We start from the raw sequence: 26,486 nt of genomic DNA, 5'->3' as shown, positions 1-26,486 counted from the left end.
CGATCGAGCGGCGTTATTCCGACGAACCTCCGAACAGCGTCCATGAATGCAAAGTGTTTGGCTTCCAGGGGCAGTATGGTTGCAAAGCTGAACCTTAAAGGAATGTCCAGAAGGGCACCACCAGGAGTGGAGCCTGCGGCTTAATTCCACCTGGGAAACCTCAACCATGCCAGCTACAGAAAAGATTGACAGATTACAAGCTTTGTCGATTCTTTGGGTGGTGGTGGATGTCCATTTTTAGCTGTGCTAGCGATTTGTCAGCTTAATTCCGTTAATGAATGAGACTCCGGCATGCCCCCGCGGTATGAGCCAAGCCTTCTAGAGGGTCACGCGAGGCTCTGGCACGCGAGATCGATCAATAACAGGTCTGTCATGCCCTTACATGTCCGGGGCTGCATGCGCGCTACACTGAAGGGTCCAGCATGTGTTGCTTACAGGTGCAGATAACCCGCTGAACCCCGTTAGTGATGGGGATCTGGGATTCCAATTCTTCCATGTGAACGAGGATTTCCCAGTAAGTGCAGATCAACCGGAATTCCGGAATTAGGCCTAACCGGCATTCCAGAAAAAAATGAAAAAATTAAGTGTCCAAACCACAGGTGCTGTAGCTTGCTTAACAGCTGGGCTGAGTAGCACGCTGTTCTTACATAAACAGGCGGCATAGCTTGGTTCACAGGTGGGCTCCTCTGCTGAGCAGTAGACACCAGTACTAGTCCCAAAGTATTCACTGGGCTAAATGGAGTTAAAAAAGGTTGTTACATAAACAGGCGGCACAGCTTGGTAACATGGGTGGGCTCCTCTGATGAGCAGTAGACACCGGTACTAGTCCCAAAGTATTCACTGGGCTAAATGGAGTTAAAAATGGTTGTTACATAAACAGGCGGCACAGCTCTGTCTACAACTCTGCTGAGTAGTAGACAGTGCTTACATACAGTAAACAGGCGGCATAGCTAGGTTCACAGGTGGGCTCCTCTGCTGAGCAGTAGACACCGGTACTAGTCCCAAAGTATTCACTGGGCTAAATGGAGTTAAAAATGGTTGTTACATAAACAGGCGGCACAGCTTGGTTCACGGGTGGGCTCCTCTGATGAGTAGCAGACACAGTTACTAGGCCCAAAGTATTAACTGTGCTAAATGCAGTCAAAAACTGGTTCTTTCATAAACAGGCAGCATAGCCAGGTTCACGGTGGGCTCCTCTGCTGAGTAGCAGACAGTGCTACAAGGCCAAAAGGATTTTCTGGACAAGATGCGGTAAAAAATAATTAGAAACACACACGGTGTAGCTGCTTGACAGGTGTACTACACTGCTTGCTACCACACACCGCTACTATGCCATGAAACAGTCTATTAACATTGAAAACCATTATTAATGTGAAAATGAAGTTACGCTTTTGGTGAACGAACCGTTCTCGAACGAAACCTCGAGCAGCCAAATTTTAAGCAAAGTGTTCGAGTTCGACAAAAGTCTCGAACACCGCCCAAAACAGCTGGAATTTTAACTTGGCGAACAGGTCGACTCAAACACCGCTCATCTCTAATCAGGAGGCAGACTCAGATGTTCTCAGGCCCAGTATGGATTCGACAAGATTGTAGAAAGTTGAGAAAGGGTACAGTATCACCGGATAACAGGTATATATGTAGCATAGTTTACACATGAAAAACCTATGTCTATATATCAGGAGGCAGACTCAGAGGGTCTCAGGCCCAGTATGGATTTGACGCGATTGTACAAAGTTGAGAAAGGGTACAGTATCACCGGATAACAGGTATATATATAGCATAGTTTAAACATTAAAAATCTATGTCTACTGTATATATCAGGAGGCAGACTCAGACGGTCTCAGGCCCAGTATGGATTCGACGTGATTGTAGAAAGTTAAGAAAGGGTACAGTACACTGGATAGCAGGTATATATAGCATAGCTTAAACATTAAAAATCTGCATGTATATTTCCGGAGTCCAACAAAGACACTCACAGCCTCAGTATGGATAAGACAAGAATCTAAAAAGTAGAAAAAGGGTTATATATTCGAAGCATACACCAGTATACACTGTTGGGGTATTTTTCAATCTTCATATATATTTCAGTCTCAGTAAGACAGTCCAGACTCTCCGCAAGAAGAAATGAGATGGATACAAGTACAGACGGAAAGTCTACTGATTGCAGAAATTTTGGAATTACTAATCACGGTAAAAACTCCCGGGAGAATTCTCAGCGGCGATGCTGACCCTCAATTACTTTGTCTGTGGAGACAGCGAAAACAGTTCTTGTGAAGAAAGGTTTGCTGTATCACAGTGGATCCCATCACTGTTACTTACCTCCATCAAATTGTGATCACAGGGACAGATGTAGACATTGTCCTCACTGCCTATCATGATCTGTCAGGTAATTTTGGAGTGCAAAAGACACAAGCCACAGGCCATAGGCGATTCTATTGGATTGGTATGAGAGGACACATTTAAAAATGTGGGCAGGAATGTCAGACGTCTGTGAGTCGGAAAACCGTTAAAGCTGATGATAAACCACCACTGCATCTCATTGTGAGTCGACGTCCATAACAAATGGAAGCCATTGATCATCTGAAGATAGAGCCCAGCAGGACAGGGCATAGCTTCGTCTTAACCATCATCTATCATTTCACCAAATTCGTATTGGCAGTCCCTGTGAAAAATTTAACAGGCCAGACTACACAGTGGTGGAGCAGGGAGAGGTAAGTATTGCAAGTGCTGGTGCCCTGAGCAAGCAGGGGGGGCCCACTCGTGGGCAGCGGTACTGGCACAGGGCCCCTCATAGTACGCCGGTGTGTCTGACAGTGGCTGTGCACCCCCACCATCAGAGACACTTGATTCTACTATGAGGGACCTTGTGCCAGTGCCATTGCCAAAAAGTGTGCCCACCCACCTGTCCAGGGTATCGGCACTCGCATGGGTGCGTGCGCCAGGTGGTGACCCCGGCCCTGTGGGGGGAGGCAGCCCAGTTAGGGAGGTGGAAAAATTGACATATGTTGATGTTGGACATTCAGCAGCTGCAAATGGAGTAATTGGAGAAATCCACGGAAGAGGAGGACAAAAGCAAGTCATTTTTCTGGCAACCTTACGTGTCAGAAGGGGAGGGTGGGACAAAATCATTTGAAACCGATGCATGGTTCATTTTAATGAAGGTTAGATCATCAACATTTTGGGTCGACAGACGGGTCCTTTTTTCTGTCAGGATTGATCCAGCAGCACTGAAGACTCGTTCAGATAACACACTAGCAGCAGGGCAAGCGAGATCCTGTAAGGCATATTGTGCCAATTCAGTCCAGGTGTCAAGTTTACTGGCCCAATAGTCAAAGGGGAATGACCGGTGAGGGAGAACATCGATATGGGAGGAGAAGTAGTTTGTTACCATAGTTGACAACTGCTGTCTCCTGTCACTTTCGATCGATGCAGTATTACCAGTCGTGTGAGCGGTACTTGAAAAATCAGTCCACAACATGGTCATGAAACCCCTGTGTCCAACACCACTTCGGCTGTGTACACCATGAACATCTCTTCCATTTTGCCCCCTACGGCTCGTTGGAAAATCATCACCGCCGCTGTGTGCTGGGAATGCCTCAAACAAACGGTTTACCAGAGTTGCTTGTCTGTTAGCCAATATTAGCTCTAGGTGCTCCTGTGGCATGATGTTTTGGAATTTGCCTTTATAGCGTGGATCCAGGATGCTGGCCAACCAGTAGTCGTCATCGTTCATCATTTTGGCAATGCGGGGGTCCCTTTTTAGGATCTGCAAGGCATAATCAGATATGTGGGCCAATGTTCCAGGTGTCAATGATGCACTACGAGTGCTGGGTGGAGGAGCACTTTCTGGCAAATCAACATCCCTCCAGTCACGCACAAACCCTGTACCTGACCTTGCCACACCAACATTTTTTCTTGCCCCCTGAGAAGTATCCTCGTCCCCAAAATAATCATCCCCATCCTCCTCCTCCTCCTCTTCCTCTTCTTCCTCCACCTCGGCCATGAGACTTCCCTGAGCAGACAATGGCTGACTGTCATCAAGGCTTCCCTCCTCCTCTTCCTCCTCAGCTGCAGACGCCCGCTCCTTAATGTGCGTCAAAGTTTGCATGAGCAGACGCATAAGTGGGATGCTCATGCTTATGATAGCGTCATCTGCGCTTACCAGCCGTGTGCATTCCTCAAAACACTGAAGGACTTTACAGAGGTCTTTCAGCTTTGACCACTGCACACCAGACAATTCCATGTCTGCCTGCAAACTTCCTGCCCGTATATCCTCCCACAAATGAATTACAGCCTGCCTCTGTTCGCACAGCTTCTGAACCATGTGCAGGGTGGAGTTCCACCTTGTTGCAACATCAATAATTGCACCTCCTGGTTCCTGATCTCTGGCTTTTGAACTGCTAGTGTCTTGTTCACAATCTCTTAGGAATACAATGCTATCTACTGCACAGGTGTCATGACTCATTCTGGACTCAGGTTATCTTTATCACACAGCTGAAGCCGCACTCAGGTGTCGGCGTCCGCTGTAGTGATTACAATTGCAATTGTACTATAAAGGGGACTTGATATCATTCCTGGCTACTTCCCCTGACGAAGCTGCAGGTTAGCAGCGACACGCTTTGGGTTCTGTGGGCAGTGTGAGTATGCTTAGGTAATTTTCATGGGATCCAGCAATTGCCTTCCCTCATTTATGGACTTGCATGGTAATCATTTGGATTGTTTACATACCTACAAGTGACTATTAGACTGATCGGACTTTATTGCTGCAAATTGTCCATATGTTTATACTAAACAATTTATGCATATTATATGGTGATAAAGGGCATTGTTGTGAATGCATTTTTTGAAACACTTATTTATATAAAACATTTCTTCCTTTGTATACTGCATGTGTTCTCCACCTGCCCACTTTTATTTTATTTGTGGTTTTTAATTGTTTTTATTGTACACTTGGATCTCTCTGGCTATTGTATGTCAATAAATGCCTTTTTTCACATGGACATTCTGCTGTTGCGTGCATGTTATCCTGTGTCTCTTTTCTCCCTTTTTTTCATTTAATGTCAATAATTAGGCGGTGCTTGGGAAGGTGGAGCTATCGCTGCAGCTTCTGCATACGACTGGAGTGTATGGGCGACCAGCGGATGGGCGAGCACAGTCTTCACACCTTATGGAGCAGGGGTGTTAACTCTGGATAATTATTGAGGAATCACTGCACCACCAGGTTCAAGGTCTGAGCCTGGCAAGGTATGTGTCTGAGTTTTGAAAGGGCTATGGCTGCCATAAAATTCTGGACGTTATCAATAACTACCTTGCTTGCCTCAAGATGTAGACTGCCCAGCCATGACTCAGTTTGTCGCTGCAAGTAGTCGGCCAGTACCTCCGCGGTGTGTCTGTTGTCGCCCAAACACATCATCTTCAACACAGCCTGCTGACGCTTACCACTAGCTGTTCGATAGAGGGACACCTTGTGTGCAACACTGGCAGCTGCGGATGGAGTGCTCGGGCGACTGCACTCTGTGGACAATCTTTCGCTTCTGGAGGAGGAGGAGGGTCGAACGCCTACAGCCAACTGTTTCCTATACCGTGGGCTAGGCAGCACTGTCCCACCGCCGCTGTCCCCTGTAGACCCTACATCCACCACATTAACTCAGTGCGCAGTGATGGACACGTAACGGCCCTGGCCATGCCTACTGGACCATGCATCTGTTGTGAGGTGCACCTTTCCACTCACTGATTGCTTGAGTGCATGGACAATGTGGTCTTTCACAGGCACGTGGAGGGCTAGGATAGCTTTTCGCAAAAAGAAGTGCTGACTGGGTAGGTCATAGCGTGGTACTGCGTAGGCCATGAGCTCACGGAAAGCTTTGCTTTCAACCAACCAGTAGGGCATCATCTCTAACGAGATTAGTTTGGCAATGTGGGCGTTCAAAGCCAGTGTACGCGGATGAGAGGATGAGTACTTTCTTGTCCTACTCAGAGTCTCTGGTAGGGTGAGCTGGACTTGAGAGCTGCATATGGTGGAACTAGCAGTGGACATGGCGGACTGAGAGAGGGTTGGTGATGGTGATGGTGGTCTTGCTGATGGCCTAGATTCAGTCTTTCGTAGCAATAACATTGTGATCCCATGACTGCTTTGCCCTTGCGACGACACCTCGACATTTGCTGCTGGTGGTGTGCTCACCGGTGGGCTTACAGTGGGGGAAGCGATGTAGCATTGCTGACTACCTTCATTCAGAGCAGGTACGCATGTGGTACATGAGGTTTGGTAGTCCGTCTACGCTTGCAAGTGCATGGTGGTTAAATGTCTAAGCATGCAACAGGTATTCAAATTTCTCAGATTTTTCCCTCGGCTAAAGGTCTTTGCGCACTTCTTACAGATAACTTTTGCCTGATCATTAGGATTTTGTTCAAAAAAGTGCCACACTGCACTCTTCCTACTATGGAAGACATTTTGAGACCTTGCACGCTGTGCTAATTTGACCGTCTGGCCAAGCTGTCCTGCAACTCTTTTGGTTTTTGTAACACGTTTTTGGACTGCTACGGTCCTGCCAGATAACAGCTGTTGTGATGTCGTTGCCTTCTGCGGATCCTCCTCCTCCTCTTCTGAGCTATTGGCAGTGGCACCCTCTTCCCCCAATGGATGCCAATCTGGATCAACAATTGGGTCATCCATCACCTCCTCTTCAATTTCATGTGCACCTTCCTCTGTGTCACCGTGTAAGGTGGTATAGTATGCGGGAAGGGGCACCTGAGTTTCATCAGGGTCTGATTCTGCCTCAGTACACTGCGAGGACAATGTAGAGCTCTGAGTGAATGTACCAGCAGAAAAATCTAGCAGTGGCTGTGCATCAGTGCACGCCATGTCAGATTCATCTTGGACTGGGGAATTCACGATTTGACTTGCTAGCCCAGGCATGGTATGTGAAAAGAGCTCCATGGAGTAATCGGTAGTGTGGCCTGCCACATCCTTCACTTTTGGTAGGGGTGAAGGACACAAGGAAAGGTGTTGTTCCTGACCAGGAGCCTCCAATGACGACTCAGTGCGTTTATTTTTTGAAACTTCAGAAGAGGAGGCGAGAGAGCTGGAGGCTGTGTCAGCAATGTAAGCCAAAACTTGTTCCTGAAGCTCCGGCTTTAAAAGTGGTTTACCTACTCCCAGAAAAGAGAGCCTTTGAGGCCTTGTGGAGCCAGACGATGACACAGGCTCAACACCTCCTGGTGTTAGGTGCTATTGTGCTTTTGCCACTACCAACAGATGAAACACCACCACCACCACATCGGGACCAGCTGGCAACCCCCGCCCACTTCCATGGCGTCTTCCACCATACTTCCTCATTTTTGTGAAAATGTACCCAAAATACTACCAGCTATATGGTACTGTAAAATAAGGTAGAAGGTGAATCTACTATTGGTGACAATTTAAATCTCACTATAGATTGGAGAACGCTGAACTATTGTCTTAGGCCCAGTAGAGATTACACCTCAATGTAACAGGCTGAAATTGGATGGTGTATGACAAGGTGGAGGGTGTCTATAGTATTGGTGAGAATTTGAATCTCACTATAGATTTGAGGACGCAGAACTATTGTCTCAGGCACAGGAGAGATTATACCTCAATGTAACAGGCTGAAATTGGATGGTGTATGACAAGGTGGAGGGTGTCTGTAGTATTGGTGAGAATTTGAATCTCACTATGGATTTGAGTACGCTGAACTGTTGTCTCAGGCACAGGAGAGATTACACCTCAATGTAACAGGCTGAAATTGGATGGTGTATGACAAGGTGGAGGGTGTCTATAGGATTGGTGAGAATTTGGATCTCAGTATAGATTTGAGGATGCAGAACTATTGTCTCAGGCAAAGGAGAGATTACACCTCAATGTAACAGGCTGAAATTGGATGGTGTAGGACAAGGTGGATGGTGGCTATAGGATTGGTGAGAATTTGGATCTCAGTATAGATTTGAGGATGCTGAACTATTGTCTCAGGCACAGGAGAGATTACACATCAATGAAACAGGCTGAAATTGTATGGTGTATGACATTATGGAGGGTGTCTATAGTATTGGTGAGAATTTGAATCTCACTAGAGATTTGAGGACGCAGAACTATTGTCTCAGGACCAGGAGAGATTACACCTCAATGTAACAGGCTGAAATTGCTGGAGATTCCTTTAAGAGGGGCCTGGGGTCAGAACCAGAGTGCTTAGTAGAATTGCCCTGACTTCCATACCAATGATCCCTTTAATAGAATTCTGGGGTCAGAATCAGACCACTGAGGGATTTGCCCTAACTTCCATATCGGAGATCCCTTTAAGAGGGAAGATGTGCCTATTGGATGGAGGAAGTGCGATGGGTATATGGGCACGGGAGGGGGGGATTCATTTCTGTCATGTGCTCTCTGCTCCTTTCTGGGGTGCAGACAATGGCTGGGAGCTTATGTTTCCAGGGATGCTAGATTTCTCCCTCAACGTCAGTGTCTGCTGAGGTGTTGTGGAGTGGGAAAACTGTTGCTAATAGCAACCAATCACAGCTCAGCTTCTTTTAAACAGCTCTGGTGAAATGAAAGATGCTTCGTGATTGGTTGGTGATACACACATACATTCAATTTTATATATATACTTTAAAGGGGGCAATTACCAGTGTGAGAAATGGAGATCCCGAGAGAGAGCTGTCAGTCAGTTCATGTGTCATACTGAACATTCTCCCTTTCATTTATAATAAGCTCTGGAGGTAGATTCGAGAAAATCTGTGTCTTGCTCATAGGTCTTAACAGCTCATTTACATATTAAGAAAAATGGAGATATATCTGGGTGAAAACATTGGACCTCATATACAGTATCAAGGTAATAATTTAATTCAGCTTCGTATGACCTGTCCTTATAGACAGCTTAGGAGGGCTGATTCTACTTACAAGTTCCCTCTAATAACTTACTAATATTGTCTTACATATATTATTTATTTTATTTTACTCATTTATATAGTGCTATTAATTCCACAGCGATTTAAAGACATTATTGGCACTGTCCCCGATGGGGATCACAATCTAAATTCCCTATCAGTATGTCTCTGGAATAAGGGAGGAAACTGGAGAACCCGGAGGAAACCCAAGCAAACATGGGGAGAACATACAAAGTCCTTGCAGATGTTGTCTTTGGAACAAATGCACTACAGGGTGCAGCCAGCCCATAAAGCAAGATATTAGCAACACAGGTGCAAAATACCAGATCAGCAGCCACTCTCCACCTACCGATTCCTGGAGGGGGTGACTGCCCAGTATACAATTGCACAATAAAGGCCCGCATAGGGGGTTGTTCACACAAGGGTACTGCATAGTGTCTGGCTGACAGACTATTAGTCACGCCCCTACTATTCGATTAGGTGGGCTGGCCAGCACACTCTTAATGCATAACAGTGTGAACACCCCTCATACGAGACCAAATGTGTTCGGGCTTGGCTGCATCCCAAAAAATATAGTGCAAAAATGCAAAAATAGTGAGGTATTAGTTGATATTTTGGCCAAAATGCGTAACCTGCACCAAAGGTCCCCACTCTTACGAGTCTCTACACTAAACTAATTAGCAAAGCCACTAAAGAACACTCAGGGTATGTGCACACAGGGCAGTTTTGCCTGTGGATTTTTCTGCACAGATTCTGCAACTTATGGCAGAAAACGCAGGTGCGGTTTTAGTGCGTTTTTGATGTGTTTTTGCCGTGGATTTAATTTCTCAGTGCGGTTTTGCCTGCAGATTTGTATGCATTTTTGTAAGCTAAATCTTTTGTTACTTAACAAAAAAAAAAAAATTTGTGATGTCATTTCTATCCATCCTCCTCATTTACATTTGTCCAACCCACACTCTATTACACACACGGATAGATATACAGATAGATAGATAGATATGGGATAGATAGAAGGATGGATAAATAGATAGGTAGATAGATAGATACTGTAGATAGATAGATAGATATGGGATAGATAGAAGGATGGATAAATAGATAGATAGATAGATAGATAGATCTATCCATATATCTATCTATATCTATTGTAGGGATTCGCTCTGATAGGCAATGGCAGGGTGGCAGTAACGAGGCAACACACAGGCATAACGTCCAGTTTCAGTGGTTTTAATGTCACTAAGGCTGGTTTCACATTTGCGTTTTTTTTCGCGGTAATTTAGTGCTAAATAGCGCATGCGTTTTTTTTCCTATACTTTGCATGGGATGCGCTTATGTGCGCATACACATGCGTTTGTACGCGTTTTACCGCGCATGCGTTTTTTTGCGGTATGCGCTCGGGCGCACAAAATGCAACTTGTTGCATTTTTTGTGCGTCCGATTTGCCTCAAAAAAACGCATGCGCGCGCAATGCGTTTTTTTACAGCAAGACACCCAATATAAGTCTATGGGTGCGCATATGTGCGCATTGGCATGCTTATGTATGCGTTTTTTTGCACATGCGTTTTTTTTTGTTAACCATGGAATTTAGGGGTTTGGGTTAGAGTTAGGGTTAGTTAAGGGGGTTTAGGGTTAGGGTCAGGGTTAGGGTTAGGGTTAGGGTCAGGGTTAGGGTTAAGTATGGTTTGGTTAAGGGTTAGGGTCAGGGTTAGGGTTAGGGTCAGGGTTAGGGTTAAGTATGGTTTGGTTAAGGGTTAGGGTCAGGGTTAGGGTTAGGGTTAGGGTTAGGGTCAGGGTTAGGGTCAGGGTTAGGGTTAAGTATGGTTTGGTTAAGGGTTAGGGTTAGGGTTAGGGTCAGGGTTAGGGTTAAGTATGGTTTGGTTAAGGGTTAGGGTTAGGGTCAGGGTTAGGGTTAGGGTTAGGGTCAGGGTTAGGGTCAGGGTTAGGGTTAAGTATGGTTTGGTTAAGGGTTAGGGTTAGGGTTAGGGTCAGGGTTAGGTTTAGGGTCAGGGTTAGGGTCAGGGTTAGGGTTAAGTATGGTTTGGTTAAGGGTTAGGGTTAGGGTTAGGGTTAGAGTCAGGGTTAGGGTTAAGTATGGTTTGGTTAAGGGTTAGGGTTAGGGTCAGGGTTAGGGTTAGGGTCAGGGTTAGGGTTAGGGTTAGGGTTAGAGTCAGGGTTAGGGTTAAGTATGGTTTGGTTAAGGGTTAGGGTCAGGGTTAGGGTTAGGGTTAGGGTTAGGGTCAGGGTTAGGGTCAGGGTTAGGGTTAAGTATGGTTTGGTTAAGGGTTAGGGTTAGGGTTAGGGTTAGGGTTAGGGTTAGGGTCAGGGTTAGGGTTAGTAAAGTCATGGTTTGGGTTAGTGTGAGGGGCCACCTAATGTTGGAAAAAAACGCAAACGCGGTAAAAACACACTAAAAACGCATACAAACGCATAAAAACGCTGCGTTTTTTTCATGCATGCTCATAAAAATGCTTGAAAAAAACGCAGCAGTTGTATGCTTTTGTATGCGTTTTTCAATGCGTTTTTTTGCGGGAAAAACGCACTGCAAAAAAAAGCAAGTGTGAAACAGGCCTTAGTAACCAGCCGGTTAACAGAACATAAGGGAAAAAACCATACACAGACTCCAGCTTGGAGAACCACTGGTCCCAGACTCACCCCTTGCACAGGACGGGTTTATCTAAGCAGCTGCCAGGTCCTGCGGCATCCATTACATAGGGCCCAACCCCTCCCACCAGTGAGGTAGACATCACATGGGCTGATCACATGACCCTGACATCATCGCAGGTCCTGTCTTTAGAGAAAAAACCCGGCCAAACATTAATCTGCTGGGAGAAACATATCTCCCATCCAGTAAAACACCCTTTACTGTACCACATACCTCCCCCCTATGTTCAACCCTAAGGGGGTGGACACATGACATACAGTGAACTCTGGACAGGGCATCTGCATTCCCCTGTAGTCTGCCTGCACGATGTTCCACTGAAAACTTAAAATTTTGCAGGGACAGGAAACACCTGGTGAAAAATGAGGATGATTGACCTCATGGAGATCAACATCCGACACTGCGGAGACACCATCACGTGTTTCTCAACGCAGTGATTCTAGAGCATTGCCCCCATCCCTTATGGGAAATATGTAAAACATGCAAAACAGGAGCTGCGGAGACACCATCACATGTTTCTCAACGCAAGCAATGACTAGCCAGGTCTTTCACTGGGAAGGAACAACCACGGGAAGGGCAGTCTCCAATGAAGGAAACCACCTATGCCAAAACATGGTATCCATCCACAGACAGCTGTTTCGGGGTATTTGCCCCTCATCAGTGTGGAGTAGGAAACTGGCTAGTAGGAGCAATGCCTAGTAGAAGACTGTGAAAAATGAGGATGATTGACCTCATGGAGATCAACATCCGACACTGCGGAGACACCATCACGTGTTTCTCAACGCAGTGATTCTAGAGCACTGCCCCCATCCCTTATGGGAAATATGTAAAACATGCAAAACAGAAGCCGCGAAGACACCATCACATGTTTCTCAACGCAAGCAATGACTAGCCAGGTCTTTCACCGGGAAGGAACAACCACGGGAAGGGCAGTCTCCAATGAAGGAAACCACCTATGCCAAAACATGGTATCCATCCACAGACAGCTGTTTCGGGGTATTTGCCCCTCATCAGTGTGGAGTAGGAAACTGGCTAGTAGGAGCAATGCCTAGTAGAAGACTGTGAAAAATGAGGATGATTGACCTCATGGAGATCAACATCCGACACTGCGGAGACACCATCACGTGTTTCTCAACGCAGTGATTCTAGAGCACTGCCCCCATCCCTTATGGGAAATATGTAAAACATGCAAAACAGAAGCCGTGAAGACACCATCACATGTTTCTCAACGCAAGAAATGACTAGCCAGGTCTTTCACCGGGAAGGAACAACCACGGGAAGGGCAGTCTCCAATGAAGGAAACCACCTATGCCAAAACATGGTATCCATCCACAGACAGCTGTTTCGGGGTATTTGCCCCTCATCAGTGTGGAGTAGGAAACTGGCTAGTAGGAGCAATGCCTAGTAGAAGACTGTGAAAAATGAGGATGATTGACCTCATGGAGATCAACATCCGACACTGCAGAGACACGATCACGTGTTTCTCAACGCAGTGATTCTAGAGCACTGCCCCCATCCCTTATGGGAAATATGTAAAACATGCAAAACAGAAGCCGCGGAGACACCATCACGTGTTTCTCAACGCAAGCAATGACTAGCCAGGTCTTTCACCGGGAATGAACAACCACGGGAAGGGCAGTCTCCAATGAAGGAAACCACCTATGCCAAAACATGGTATCCATCCACAGACAGCTGTTTCGGGGTATTTGCCCCTCTCCATGAGGTCAATCATCCTCATTTTTCACAGTCTTCTGCTAGGCATTGCTCCTACTAGCCAGTTTCCTACTCCACACTGATGAGGGGCAAATACCCTGTGGGGGGTAGGTTGGTTCTCCCAGGCCTCTTTGGCTATATCGAGTAAGCCCCGTGGATGTTTGCCGTACAACAGTTCAAAGGGTGAGAACCCCGTAGATGCCTGAGGCACCTCCCGTACTGCAAACAACAATTATGGCAATAAGAGATCCCAGTCCTTCCCATCTTTGGAAACTGCCTTTTTTAACATGCTCTTCAGCGTCTTATTGAACCTTTCTACCAGACCATCTGTTTGGGGATGATAGACCGATGTGCACAACTGTTTAACATTTAACAACCGGCAGAGTTCCTTCATAATTTTTGACATAAAGGGGGTTCCCTTATCTGTTAAAATCTCTTGTGGAATTCCCATCTGTGAAAACATACCCATGAGTTCCTTTGCTATAAGCTTAGCTGATGTGTGGTGCAGAGGAATGGCCTCAGGATATCGGGTAGCATAATCTAGAACTACAAGAATGTGTTGGTGTCCCCTTGCCGACTTATTGAGAGGCCCCACCAGGTCCATAGCCACTCTCTCGAAGGGCACCTCTATAATTGGCAAAGGCACCAAAGGGCTCCGAAAGTGAGGCTGGGGACTGGTTACCTGGCACACTGGATAGGAGCTACAGTACCTTTTAACTTCTTCATGGACCCCTGGCCAGTAAAATCGCTGCAGAATTCGGTCAAGGGTTTTCTTTTGGCCCAAATGCCCCCCCCAAGTACATGCACATGCGCAAAATCCATTACCAGCCTCCGATACATCTGAGGTACCAGTAATTCTTCTACCATTTCCCCCCGTAATTTCTCCACTCGGTAAAACAAATCCTGGTTCAGCTCAAAGCGTGGCAACACCGTATCTGCCCCAGGTTGTTGGGGTTCCCCATTGACAAACAGTACATTTTCTCTGGCCCGGGCTAAAGAAAGGTCTCGGAGTTGCGCTGTACCAACATTCTCACCTGATACATTCAAGTCTGACAACTCTGGTCCCAGCAGAAAGTCTTCCACCTCTCCAGCCAATACTTCCCTGGGACAATTCTCCCCCTCCTCCACCGAAGGGAAGGTTATTCCCACAGCCAGCACTTCTTCCTCCGGGTCACCAGGTTCATGCCCCACTTCTGGAGAATGTAACCTGGTTGCCTCTGGTGCCGGCAGTTGCTCAGTGGGTGGGACAACAGACGGCCACAGCACAGAAAACAACGGAAAGTCTCGTCCAATTATCACTTCATAATGTGAATTAGTCACAACCCACACCTTGTGGCACCGCCTCCCGCTTGGGTGCTGATTACCACTAATGCGGTGGGATAGTCTTTTAAGTCTCCATGTATACACAACACCCCAATTTTCCAACCCGTATACTCGCTGGTGTGTATCCAGCTGGCTTGTACCAGGGTTAAAAGACTCCCTGAGTCCAACAGGGCCACAGCCGGGGTACCCTCCACTTCAACCCGACATAAGTGTTCCATATTGGGACCTTTCGGGGTACCCATTGCACACATTGGTTCGGCATAGTGGGACTGGTGGTACCCAAAATTTGTGTCCATGGGCTCAGTCAGGTGGGGGCAATCAGCTCTCCTGTGACCTGGTTCCTGGCACTGCCAGCAGATTATGGGGCTCCTTACTTCCCCAGATAAGTCCTGAGCGGCCTTCCTGGGCTCCGCTCGCTGAGCCAGGGGTGGGGACTTAGGGAACCTTCCTGTTACCTTCCGGGGGGACCCTCCCTGTAGCTCTTTGGTAGCCCCATACCTTTCTATGAGGTCTATCATCTGCATGGCATTAATAGGGGATGCCTGTCCGACCCATGTCTGGAGGGAGTGGGGCAAAGCCCTCCAAAATTTATCAGTCAGTATGCGGTCCAGCATGGCAGTGGGGGACAGCACCTCAGGCTGCAACCACTTTTATAACAGGTGCAACAGGTCATAATACTAGGACCGGGCCGGCTTGGAGGGGGTAAACTCCCACTGGTGTACCCGCTGGGCCCGCACTAACACATTTACCCCAAGACTTGCCAGTATCTCACCCTTGACGACCGTGTAGTCCTCCCTTTGCTCTGTGGGTAGGTCCTGATACGCTTTCAAAGGTCCTGGGGTCAGAAACAGAGCGAGGATATCCACCCAATGGTCCCGGGGTAGCTTCTTTCTCTCAGCAACTCCTTCGAACATCTCCAGGTACGCCTCCACATCGTCCGATTTCTCCATCTTGGGAATCGCTATACGAACCGCTTTCCGGACCTCATGGATTCCCCAATCAGCTCCTTTTGTCTGCGCTGCTGTGATATGCTGTATCAACAGCTGATTGGTTTCCTGCTGCTGCTGTATAGCCTGCTGCTGCATAGCCTGCTGTCGCATGGCCTCCTGTTGCTGCTGCCGCATGGCCTCCTGTTGCTGCTGCATAGCCTGCTGCTGCTGTCGCATGGCCTCTATGAGCGTCTTTACCGTGGCCTCCATTTCTGGAAAGTTCCCCGCCTGGGTCTCTGCCACTCGTTTCACCCAGGACATAGGCTGGGGTACAAATAAAAAAATAAGAAAAACAGCCTGGCCTCACTGCTTCTGCCCGCATTCAGTCCACCAATTGTAGGGATTCACTCTGGTAGGCAATGGCAGGGCGGCAGTAACGAGGCAACACACAAGCATAACGTCCAATTACAGTGGTTTTAATGTCACTTAGTAACCAGCTGGTTAACAGAACATAAGGGAAAAAAACATACACAGACTTCAGCTTGGAGAACCACTGGTCCCAGACTCACCCCTTGAACAGGATGGGCTTAACTAAGCGGCTGCCAGGTCCTGCGGCATACGGCAGGTGCCATTCCCGGGGTTCTTCCGAGTCTTGCTGCTATAGTCCTGCAGCATGGGGATCCTGTAAACAAGTTTCAGGCTGAGTCAGTCAAGTTCCTGTAACTTCCAGAAACACACTCTCCTTGTGGCAATTACCAACCTCCATTACATAGGGCCTAACCCCTCCCACCAGTGAGGTAGACATCACATGGGCTGATCACGTGACCCTGACATCATCGCAGGTCCTGTCTTTAGGGAAAAACCTGGCCAAAGATTAATCTGCTGGGAGAAACATATCTCCCATCCAGTAAAACACCCTTTACTGTGTCACACTATCTATAGATATATCCATAGATAAATCTATAGATTTAGCCATAGATATATCTATAGATATATAGCCATTTATATTTAAAAAAAAAAAATTTGTGGGCTCCTGCACAATTTTCTGCACCAGAGGGGGAATGCCGATGGCTGGGGGCCAATATTTGGAGCCTGGAAAGGGGGTAATATCCATGGCCCCTTCCCAGGCCATGAATATCAGCCCACAGCTGTCTGCATAGCCATTACTGGCTATGAAAATAGGGGAACCCCCAAAATAATCACGTGAGGTCCCCCTATATCTTGTTGCCAGAAAGGCTACGCAGACAGCTGCGGGCTAATATTCATAGCCTAGGAAGGGGCCAAGGATTTTGCCCCCCCAGCTACAAATACCAGTCCGCAGCTGCCCAAGAAATGGCGCATCTATAAAATGCCCCAATTCTGGCACTTAGCCCCTCTCTTCCCACTCCTGTGTAGTGGTGGGATATGGGGCAATAAGGGGTTAATGTCACCTTGCTATTGGAAGGTGACATTAAGCCCGGTTAATAATGGAGAGGCATCAATAAGACTCCTATCCATTATTAATTTTATAGTAATAAAGGGTTAAAAAAAACACACACACATAAGAATAAAGTATTGTAAATAAATAAAAGACAACATGGTTTTCATATTTTTATTGCACAAACAAACCATATACTCCCTGTCTGATGCAGTCCAATTAATGAGTGTCCCACGACGATCTCCCCTATAGAACAGTGACATCAATGATGTCACTGCTCTATAGGGCCTCCCAGTGATGAACTGACAGGAGACAATGGCTCCTGCAGTGCATCACTGAGGTTACCTGAGTTCAGGATCTCACTTTATGGCAATGCTGCGTGGGAAGTAGGGTTAGGGCTAGGGTTAGGGTTACAGGACCTCTTTCCTGGCGGCGGAGGGATCCTCCGAATGTCATTTCATAGCGGAAGCCCCTTGAGAGCTGACGCATCAGCTGATGCGGCTGTTCTTCATGGGAGATCGTCGTGGGACCCTCGATGATAACTGGACTACGGTGGAAGGGTAGGTATAGGTTGGTTTATTATTTCATTTTTATCACAGGAGATCGATGGCTTTGGGGAATTAGGTGATTGCTGAGTATGTACTCTATGTTATGTGTTGTATGTTATATGTATGTTCTGTATGTTGTATGTTCTGTATGTGTTTTTTTTTACATGCAACACATTAGATGGATGATGGGACTACTATTGTCCCATCATTGGCTAATGTGTCACTCACAGTCAGTGTATCAGGCATAGCCCTTGTAGTCAGGTCAACGTCCTTCTCCTTCTTTCCTTTCCTTTCCTGTGCCAGCTGGCTCAGGTCACTGAGGCAGCTGCAGCACTCCTTCCTCCACCCCTTCTTCCAGGGATCCCCACTCCTCCCGAGTGGCTTCCTTCCTCACGGACCTCTTGTCAGACTGACTTGTCATCCTAAACCATCCTGCTCATATATATATTCTGAACTCCACCCACCTCCCAGCATGTCTAGTGTTCCAAGCAGGGAACCACCAAAGGTGCTCTCCTTCTCTCTAAGCAAGGAGCCGCAATGTGGTTATGCTGAACTACTCTATTATGTGGGTGCGAGTGTTGGAGCGTGGTCAGGAGCCCCCAACTTACCTGGATGGTGGGGCACCACACCTTAGGAGAGAGGAAGGTGCAGTACCTCTGTGGCGACTGAGCCTCAGGGGCGCCATATACACCTACTCCAATTCAGCAATAACCTGCGGATGGTGGGCAAGGATGTGGAGGCGGCACACATCGGGAACACCGCCCATCGGACCGGACCAACCTTGTTTTCATCGCTGCCAAAGGGTAGGTGACAGATTCCCTTTAAATACCCTTCTTATGCCTCACAATTATTCATCATATTCCACATTATGAATACCCAGGTGAAATAAATGTGGAGCCTCAACAGATTTTACCCCATTAAAATAAACATACATACCCGGGGGCAGTTTAGGGATGAAGGTTTCTAGGAAGATATCTAGGCAATTGTTATCTAATGTAAACGATTTAATTCTGAATATTATTACAGAATCTACTTAAAAAATTACAGTTTGTATTATTAGCATTATATAAGAAATGTTAGAAAATTATGTCTTTTGTACCACTTAATATTCTATTTTGAAATGAATTCTGCAGCTCTGTACACTATAATTTCATATGCTGTACGTAACATGAGATGCAGGTAAGTGTTGGCTCAAGCTTTAAATAAAATGACTGCTAGGCAAGACCTTTGATGACATGATTTGGTATTATGGAATTAGCATTGAGGGCGATCTCTGAGGTGTTTGGTTTTGTTGAAAGCATTTTAGATCCATCAGGGAATACACTTTGCAAGGTAAAAAGTTTCTCGATCTTATGGCAGCTGATAGAATCATAAACCTTTCCCCAGAGATGGATGGAAAATACCAACCTTTTTTTCATTTCATGAGATATTTCTTTCCATGAGTTGAAGTTAAACACTAAATGGTGCAGTAGTGTAGGCAGTGTAAGGAAAGAGATATACAGATAAAACACAAGTAGTTCATTAGATTTATCTTTATACTGTTAGTTCATACACAGGATGAATGGGTTCACGATAAGTATCCAAGTATAATGGAAACAGAAGAAAATATCCTTATAAAGCAAATAGACGAGACTGTGAATCAGGGAGAAGTAATTACTGTTGTTCTGTCCTCACTAAATGAAGCAGAATTCATGTAGGTTATACGGGCAGCTAAACCGCTATACCTACAGTTGTGGCCAAAAGTAATGACACCCCTGCAATTCTGTCTGATAATACTCAGTTTCTTCCTGAAAATGATTGCAACCACAAATTCTTTGGTATTATTATCTTCATTTAATTTGTCTTGAATGAAAAAACACAAAAAGAATTGTCCTAAAGCCAAATTGGATATAATTCCACACCAAACATAAAAAGAGGGTGGACAAAAGTATTGGCACTGTTCGAAAAATCATGTGATGCTTCTCTAATTTGTGTAATTAACAGCACCTGTAACTTACCTGTGGCACCTAACAGGTGTTGGCAATAACTAAATCACATTTGCAGCCAGTTGACATGGATTAAAGTTGACTCAACCTCTGTCCTGTGTCCTTGTGTGTACCACATTGCGCATGGAGAAAAGAAAGAAGACCAAAGAACTGTCTGAGGACTTGAGAAACCAAATTGTGAGGAAGCATGAGCAATCTCAAGGCTACAAGTTCATCTCCAACGACCTGAATGTTCCTGTGTCTACCGTGTGCAGTGTCAGCAAGAAGTTTAAAGCCCATGGCACTGTGGCAACCTCCCTAGATGTGGACGGAAAAGAAAAATTGACAAGAGATTTCAACGCAAGATTGTGCGGATGTTGGATAAAGAACCTCGACTATCATCCAAACAAGTTCAAGCTGCCCTGCAGTCCGAGGATACAACAGTGTCAACCCGTACTATCCGTCGGCGTCTGAATGAAAAGGGACTGTATGGTAGGAGACCCAGGAAGAGACCCCACTTCTTACCCCGAGACATAAAAAAGCCAGGTTGGAGTTTGCCAAAACTTACCTGAAAAAGCCTAAAACATTTTGGAAGAATGTTCTCTGGTCAGATGAGACAAAAGTAGAGCTTTTTGGGCAAAGGCATCAACATAGAGTTTACAGGGGAAAAAAAGAGGCATTCAAAGAAAAGAACACAGTCCCTACAGTCAAACATGGCTGAGGTTCCCTGATGTTTTGGGGTTGCTTTGCTGCCTCTGGAACTGGACTGCTTGACCGTGTGCATGGCATTATGAAGTCAGAAGACTACCAACAAATTTTGCAGCATAATGTAGGGCCCAGTGTGAGAAAGCTGGGTCTCCCTCAGAGGTCATGGGTCTTCCAGCAGGACAATGACCCAAAACACACTTCAAAAAGCACTAGAAAATGGTTTGAGAGAAAGCACTGGAGACTCCTAAGGTGGCTAGCAATGAGTCCAGACCTGAATCCCATAGTACACCTGTGGAGAGATCTAAAAATGGCAGTTTGGAGAAGGCACCCTTCTAATATCAGGGACCTGGAGCAGTTTGCCAAAGAAGAATGGTCTAGAATTCCAGCAGAGCATTGTAAGAAACTCATTGATGGTTACCGGAAGCGGTTGGTCGCAGTTATTTTGGCTAAAGGTTGTGCAACCAAGTATTAGGCTGAGGGTGCCAATACTTTTGTCTGGACCATTTTTGGAGTTTTGTGTGAAATGATCAATGTTTTGCTTTTTGCTTCATTCTCTTTTGTGTTTTTTCATTTAAGACAAATTAAATGAAGATAATAATACCAAGAATTTGTGTTTGCAATCATTTTCAGGAAGAAACTGAGTATTATCTGACAGAATTGCAGGGGTGTCAATACTTTTGGCCACAACTGTAGGTCCAATAAGGAGACTGTAGTTGAATCTGTGCTTTATTGAACGTGATGGTATATTGGCGCGATGAAACTACAAGCAAAAACATATATGCATAAAATTAATACTGGGTTCATCAGGGATTCATATATACTGTACATAATACATCATCAGCACTGATAGCTAACCAGGGGAGAACTAACTAAGCAGGCTAATATGGGACAGGAATTTGATACAGGAAGCATAGATACATACCAGCGATGCTATCACAAGGGGAGAAGAGAAATGAGATGCTTCCTGAATGCAGGCAGAAGGAAAATGGAGAACTGGAGGGAAATGGGGGCTGAACTAACCATAATCCTTTGCAAGGGATACCAGGATGCATTGCAACCTTACCAAAAAGCACTGCAAAAGCTTACCAGAATGCACTGCAGCGGAGGGAAAAGTAAAGCAAAGTGAAAGTAAAATAACACTGCGGTTATGACTCTGGTCACTAGATGGAGCCAAAAAAACACTGTAAACATTAATAGCAGATAATCAGGATTATGAATCAGATGTCGGAGACAGAACAACTGTACTATGGTGAGGCTTCAACTAACCTGTTTTTTTATATAATAAAAGACAATTACCTCTCACAACAGTTGCAGGACTTAACAAAAAGGGGGTGCTTCTTGAGCCAATTTTAACTGATAGACCAGACGGATTATCAAATGTACAGGTTGAAGTTCACTTGGGTAATAGTAATCATAAAATGTATAAATTTACTAGTATCCTTTAATAAAATGTATAATGCAGGGCCTATAAAGACACAAAACTTGTTAAACAGAAGCCCAGTCATATAGTAAATGGTGAGCAAAGTACCAAAGGTAGATTTAACCACAAAAGAAAAAACACTCCGAAAGTGGCATAAGATAAAGTGGAGAAAGGGAATGTATGTTTTTAAAAATCTATGATAGATCTCCCAAATATACCAACTTATTGATATATTGTATTCCCTCCTGTTTTATCTTTTAACAGATTTTTAACTTATATGTTCTTTTCTGTTTGAATGTTTATAATGTTGTTTCCTTTTTATAGTCTATGCACTTTATCTGGTACTCTCTCATAAGCCTCTGATCCCATCATCCTTTCTGGTAAAATAAGAAAAACTACAGCCAATGTTACTCTTCTACCTTCTATGAACCTCTACCTAAACCTGCGGCTTCTGAGATAAAGATGAAAAAAGAGAGGGGGAGAGAGAAAATGTTGTTATTAATCTTATTGTATTTTTAGTATTGTATTGTATGCTGTATAATATGTTAAGTAATTCTCTTTCTGTACCTTGCAACCCCTTTTGTAATAGAGCAGGAACTGGTTAAATTCCATCTGAAATTATTATGCCTTTATAATTGGTTTAAAGCATGGCTGCTGTGCGCGCACGCTCACCCACTCCCCGCTTCCACCTACGCGATATTCGCCACCTTTGCATCTTTGGCACTCGACTGGGAGCTATTGCAACCACCCCACTTAAGCTCTTATGCACTGGGACACTCCTGCCGGGTCACATGGGCACAGCTGGCTGGGAGCGCATGCGCTGACACACTGTGGCTGGAGATGAAACCACTCACATGACTCCTATGTGACCGGTTAACTGGGATACAAAAGGCCATGTTTGAGAGCACCTCCCCTTGAGAAAGCATAGTGTACTGAACACCAAAACAGTTGTTAAATTCTGTGTGAGTCTCCCATCCATCTATTTACATCTTTAAAATGCCTTTTCAGATATTGATTTGCACTTTCTAGTAACGTGCGTTGCAATGTATGTCTGACTCCTTCCAGTGGTCAACTACAGGAGTGAGACTCTCTATATACTATTAGCCCACATATACTGTAAACCCCTTACTAGTGTGGTGCATGTGGTTACAATACAATTAGAGGTTCTCCCCTACAACTGATTATATTTATTTGGCATCTTACCCTGGTTATATTTACTTGTCATATTTTACTCTTCTATTTAAATATGTACATATAACAACTGCAAGTTTATATATGGTTGGGTATAACTATTGCATGTATTTTTTTGCACTTTTTATTTGTCTTGGTACTGTTTGTCAATTTTTGCTAATAAAGTTTGTTTGTATATGACAATTTTTGAGTGGTTTTTCTATTGTGGTTAATTGTACCTTTGGTTCTTTGTTCACAATTTACCATGAGACTGGGCTTCTGTTTAACAATTATTGTTTCTGTGTTTTTCCCTGCATTATTATGGATTTTAGAGCCTGTGACAGCACATGGCTCTTACAATTAAAGACAGCAGTGATATAAACATGGAGGGAAACAATAAAGGGTTACAAGAAACTATTTTGAAATTCAAGGACCTATTAAGAAAAAGTACTCATGTCTGGTGGAATCATGATAAATACCTTCAGAAGGAGGTAATCCCAAGATGGTTGAGAGTGCAAGTGTTCCCTATTGATGACACTAGCTTTAGGCCTGGATGGGAAGAATGTGCTAATAAATGTTCAAATGGATAAATGAGGACAAATGGAGTTACTCAAAGAGATGAATTCCAACTCACTCGGAAATGGAAATGGAAATAGAAACCCTGCAGACCATCAAGGAGTTTTCAGGAGAGGCTCAAAAGAAATTTAATAATGAGATTGATATGGAGCTCCAGAAATGGTCTAAATCCAGCAGACAATCATTTAAGTCCTGTTGGAACTTCTTAGATTTAAACAGTCCAACAGGACATATAAGTGGAGAAACCAGAATGAACGATCACGTCCTTTCTATAGAAATGGATCAGCCTCAAGATCCCGATCGGCATCAATTAAATCTACTGCATCTTTTGAGGATCCAAATATCAGTAATAGGAACCTCACAAAAGTAGAGGGTGAGGGGACTCAATCGGCCAAAAGGATTAACACTAGACAAAACACTAAGAAGGGGCCAGTTGGCAGGCAGACAAATACCAGATCCCAAGGAGGGTTACAGGTAATGAACCTATCAGATCATATCCTCTCTGCAGCTAGACGTGTTAAATAGAGGTTTCACCTCCTCCCCTACTAATGCCTTTAATTATTTTTCTGACTTAAAGGATCTTCACATTTTCTCCTGTAAACTTATTCTAAAGAAATTACATTTCAAGGTGGACATGGACAGGATGTTTTGAGTAGGGCCAAGACAGAGGTACTTCGGTCTTTGGAGGATTTACTTAAAGAGCAAATGCCTGTACAACAAGGTGGGATTCACTTGACTATCTTACCCAGATCAACTAAGTTACCCCCATTGTCCCTTAGCCCTGCAGTGGAGGTCTTTGCTAAATTAATAATGGAAGAATTCAAAAAATTATCAACACGGCGACAATTTGATGACTTAACATCTACTACAATCCCTTCAGGATGTTGTTTTTAAGGCAGTGGATAAGGGAGGGAACATTGCACATATAAATATGAGTGAGAGGCATTTCATCAATTAAGGGCTGACCACACTTTTTCAAGGCTTATTCAAGATGTTACCTGTGGAAGCGCCTTTGCAGCGTGAAACGATCGTCGTTGCTATCTCCTTTTTGCACCCGTTCTCCCGCTGATATGCTTTTATAATAAAGCCTTGACTACACTACCCGGTGAGTGCCATTCTTTTTCTACTATTTTTTGCTTTTATTCAAGGCTAGCCTTCAGCCCATTGGCCTCTTTCTTGGCCCAACTACGATTGATCCTTCAAAAAGCATATGACGACGTTATAATCAATAAAAAGGTTCTTGACAGATTAACAGTCCCTATGGTGCCTACATTTTACCTTCTTCCCAAGTACACAAAGACGCTGTCAATTCCCTGGGGCACCTAAATGAGTTTGGTATAGGAGGTCTTTGTGACCCAATATATAAATTTATTGATCTTTAAATAAAACCGCTAGTGGAAATCATGCCGTCGTATGTTAAGGGCATGACGGACATCCTAACTGGGGTTGATGGCATCTTTGTGGAATAGGGAACTCTGCTGATAACAGCTAATATGACAGTCTCAATGAAGTCCGCATCATCCTTGTGGCCTCCAGTGGCTGACCCCATTTGAGCTAAAAATCATTCCCAGGCACTTTAGAGCTGTTGTGACCATAGGGGACTTATGTTTAGGGGCATTGACATGGCTCACACTGAGATAAGGGGCAGCAATTTTAAGCGGCACTTAGCTCAGTGTGAACTTAATGGATTATTACACTGGGGACCATGACACAAACCAGGTGGCCTGAATGAGTCACTAAATTTTGCTCATTTTCTAAGATTGATCCCCCCAGATATACCAGCTTATTGATATATTGTACTCCCTCCTGCTTTATCGTTTAACAGATTTTTAACTTATATGTTCTTTTCTGTTTGAATGTTTATGATGTTGTTTCCTTTTTATAGTCTATGCACTTTATCTGATACTCTCTCTTAAGCCTTTGATCTCATCATCCTTTCCGGCATTATAAGAAAAACTACAGTCATTGTTAGGCTGTGTTCACACACAGCGTTTTTTAGCGGTTTTGCCAATAAAACCGCTATAAAACCGCTAAATATAAGCTTCCCATTAATTTTTATCCATTTTGCACTTTTTGTGCATATTCATGCGTTTTTTACCGTGAAAAAAACGCATCGCGGTAAAAAAACGCAGCATGCTCATTCATTTCGCGGATTTTTCCGCGTTTCTGGCTAGTTCAATGCGTTTTGAAAACGCGCCGGAAAAAAACGCATCAAAACCACACAAAAAACGTGTAAAAAATGCAACAAAAACGCACTGAAAATGCGAAGACAAAAATGGCGCGATTTCTGGGAAGGGTGTCAGGTTTTTGAGCAGAAATTTTCTGCTACGTGTGCACTTAGCCTTACTCTTCTCCCTTCTGCTGTTAAATGTCTTTGGGAGTCTCACATCCGTCTATTTAGTTGGGTAAGATGCTTTTTCAGATATTGCTTTGCACTATCTAGTAACTTGAGTTGCAATGTATGTCTGACTCCTTCCAGTGGTCAACTATTGGAGTGTGCCTCTCTATATACTATTAGCCCACATACACTATAGATCCCTTAATAGTGTGGTGCATGTGGTTACTATACAATTAGAGCTGCTCCCCTACAACTGATTATATTTAGTTGACATATCTTACCCTGATTATATTTAATTGTCATAGTTTACTATTTTATTTAAATATGTACATATAACAACTACAAGTTTACATACAGTTAGGTATCACCACTGTATGTCCTTTTTTGTGCTTTTGATATGTCTTGTTACTGTTTGTCAATTTTTGCTAATAAAGTTTGCATGTATTTTTAAAACATACACTCTCTTTCTCCTCTTCTTGCAAAGACACAAAACTTCAACTAAATTCCAACTGCTAACAGATGATCTTAGTGTCATAAACTGAGACAATGTCCTTTAAAAAATAAAAGTACACAAAGCAAATGGGACATTTTTATAAGACCCTATAGGAATAAACTAGCTAGAAATAAGAGGAAACCACTACAGCTAAATAAAGCTGCAGGAGGCCTAATAAATGACAAAAGGAAAGCATTTAGAGAACTAAAGCAAGAGGGTAGTGACAAGGCATAGTTATAGAGAGAAAATAAATTGTGCAAAAAAAAATCAAGGCAGCAAAAATTGAGACAGAGAGACTCATTACTAAAAAAAAGTAAAAATAATGCAAAAATA

Source organism: Dendrobates tinctorius, unplaced genomic scaffold (genome assembly GCF_039654945.1).
Source record: "Dendrobates tinctorius isolate UK_male_01 unplaced genomic scaffold, ASM3965494v1 ptg000043l, whole genome shotgun sequence".
Lineage (NCBI taxonomy): Eukaryota > Metazoa > Chordata > Amphibia > Anura > Dendrobatidae > Dendrobates > Dendrobates tinctorius.
This window is presented reverse-complemented; position numbering follows the sequence as displayed.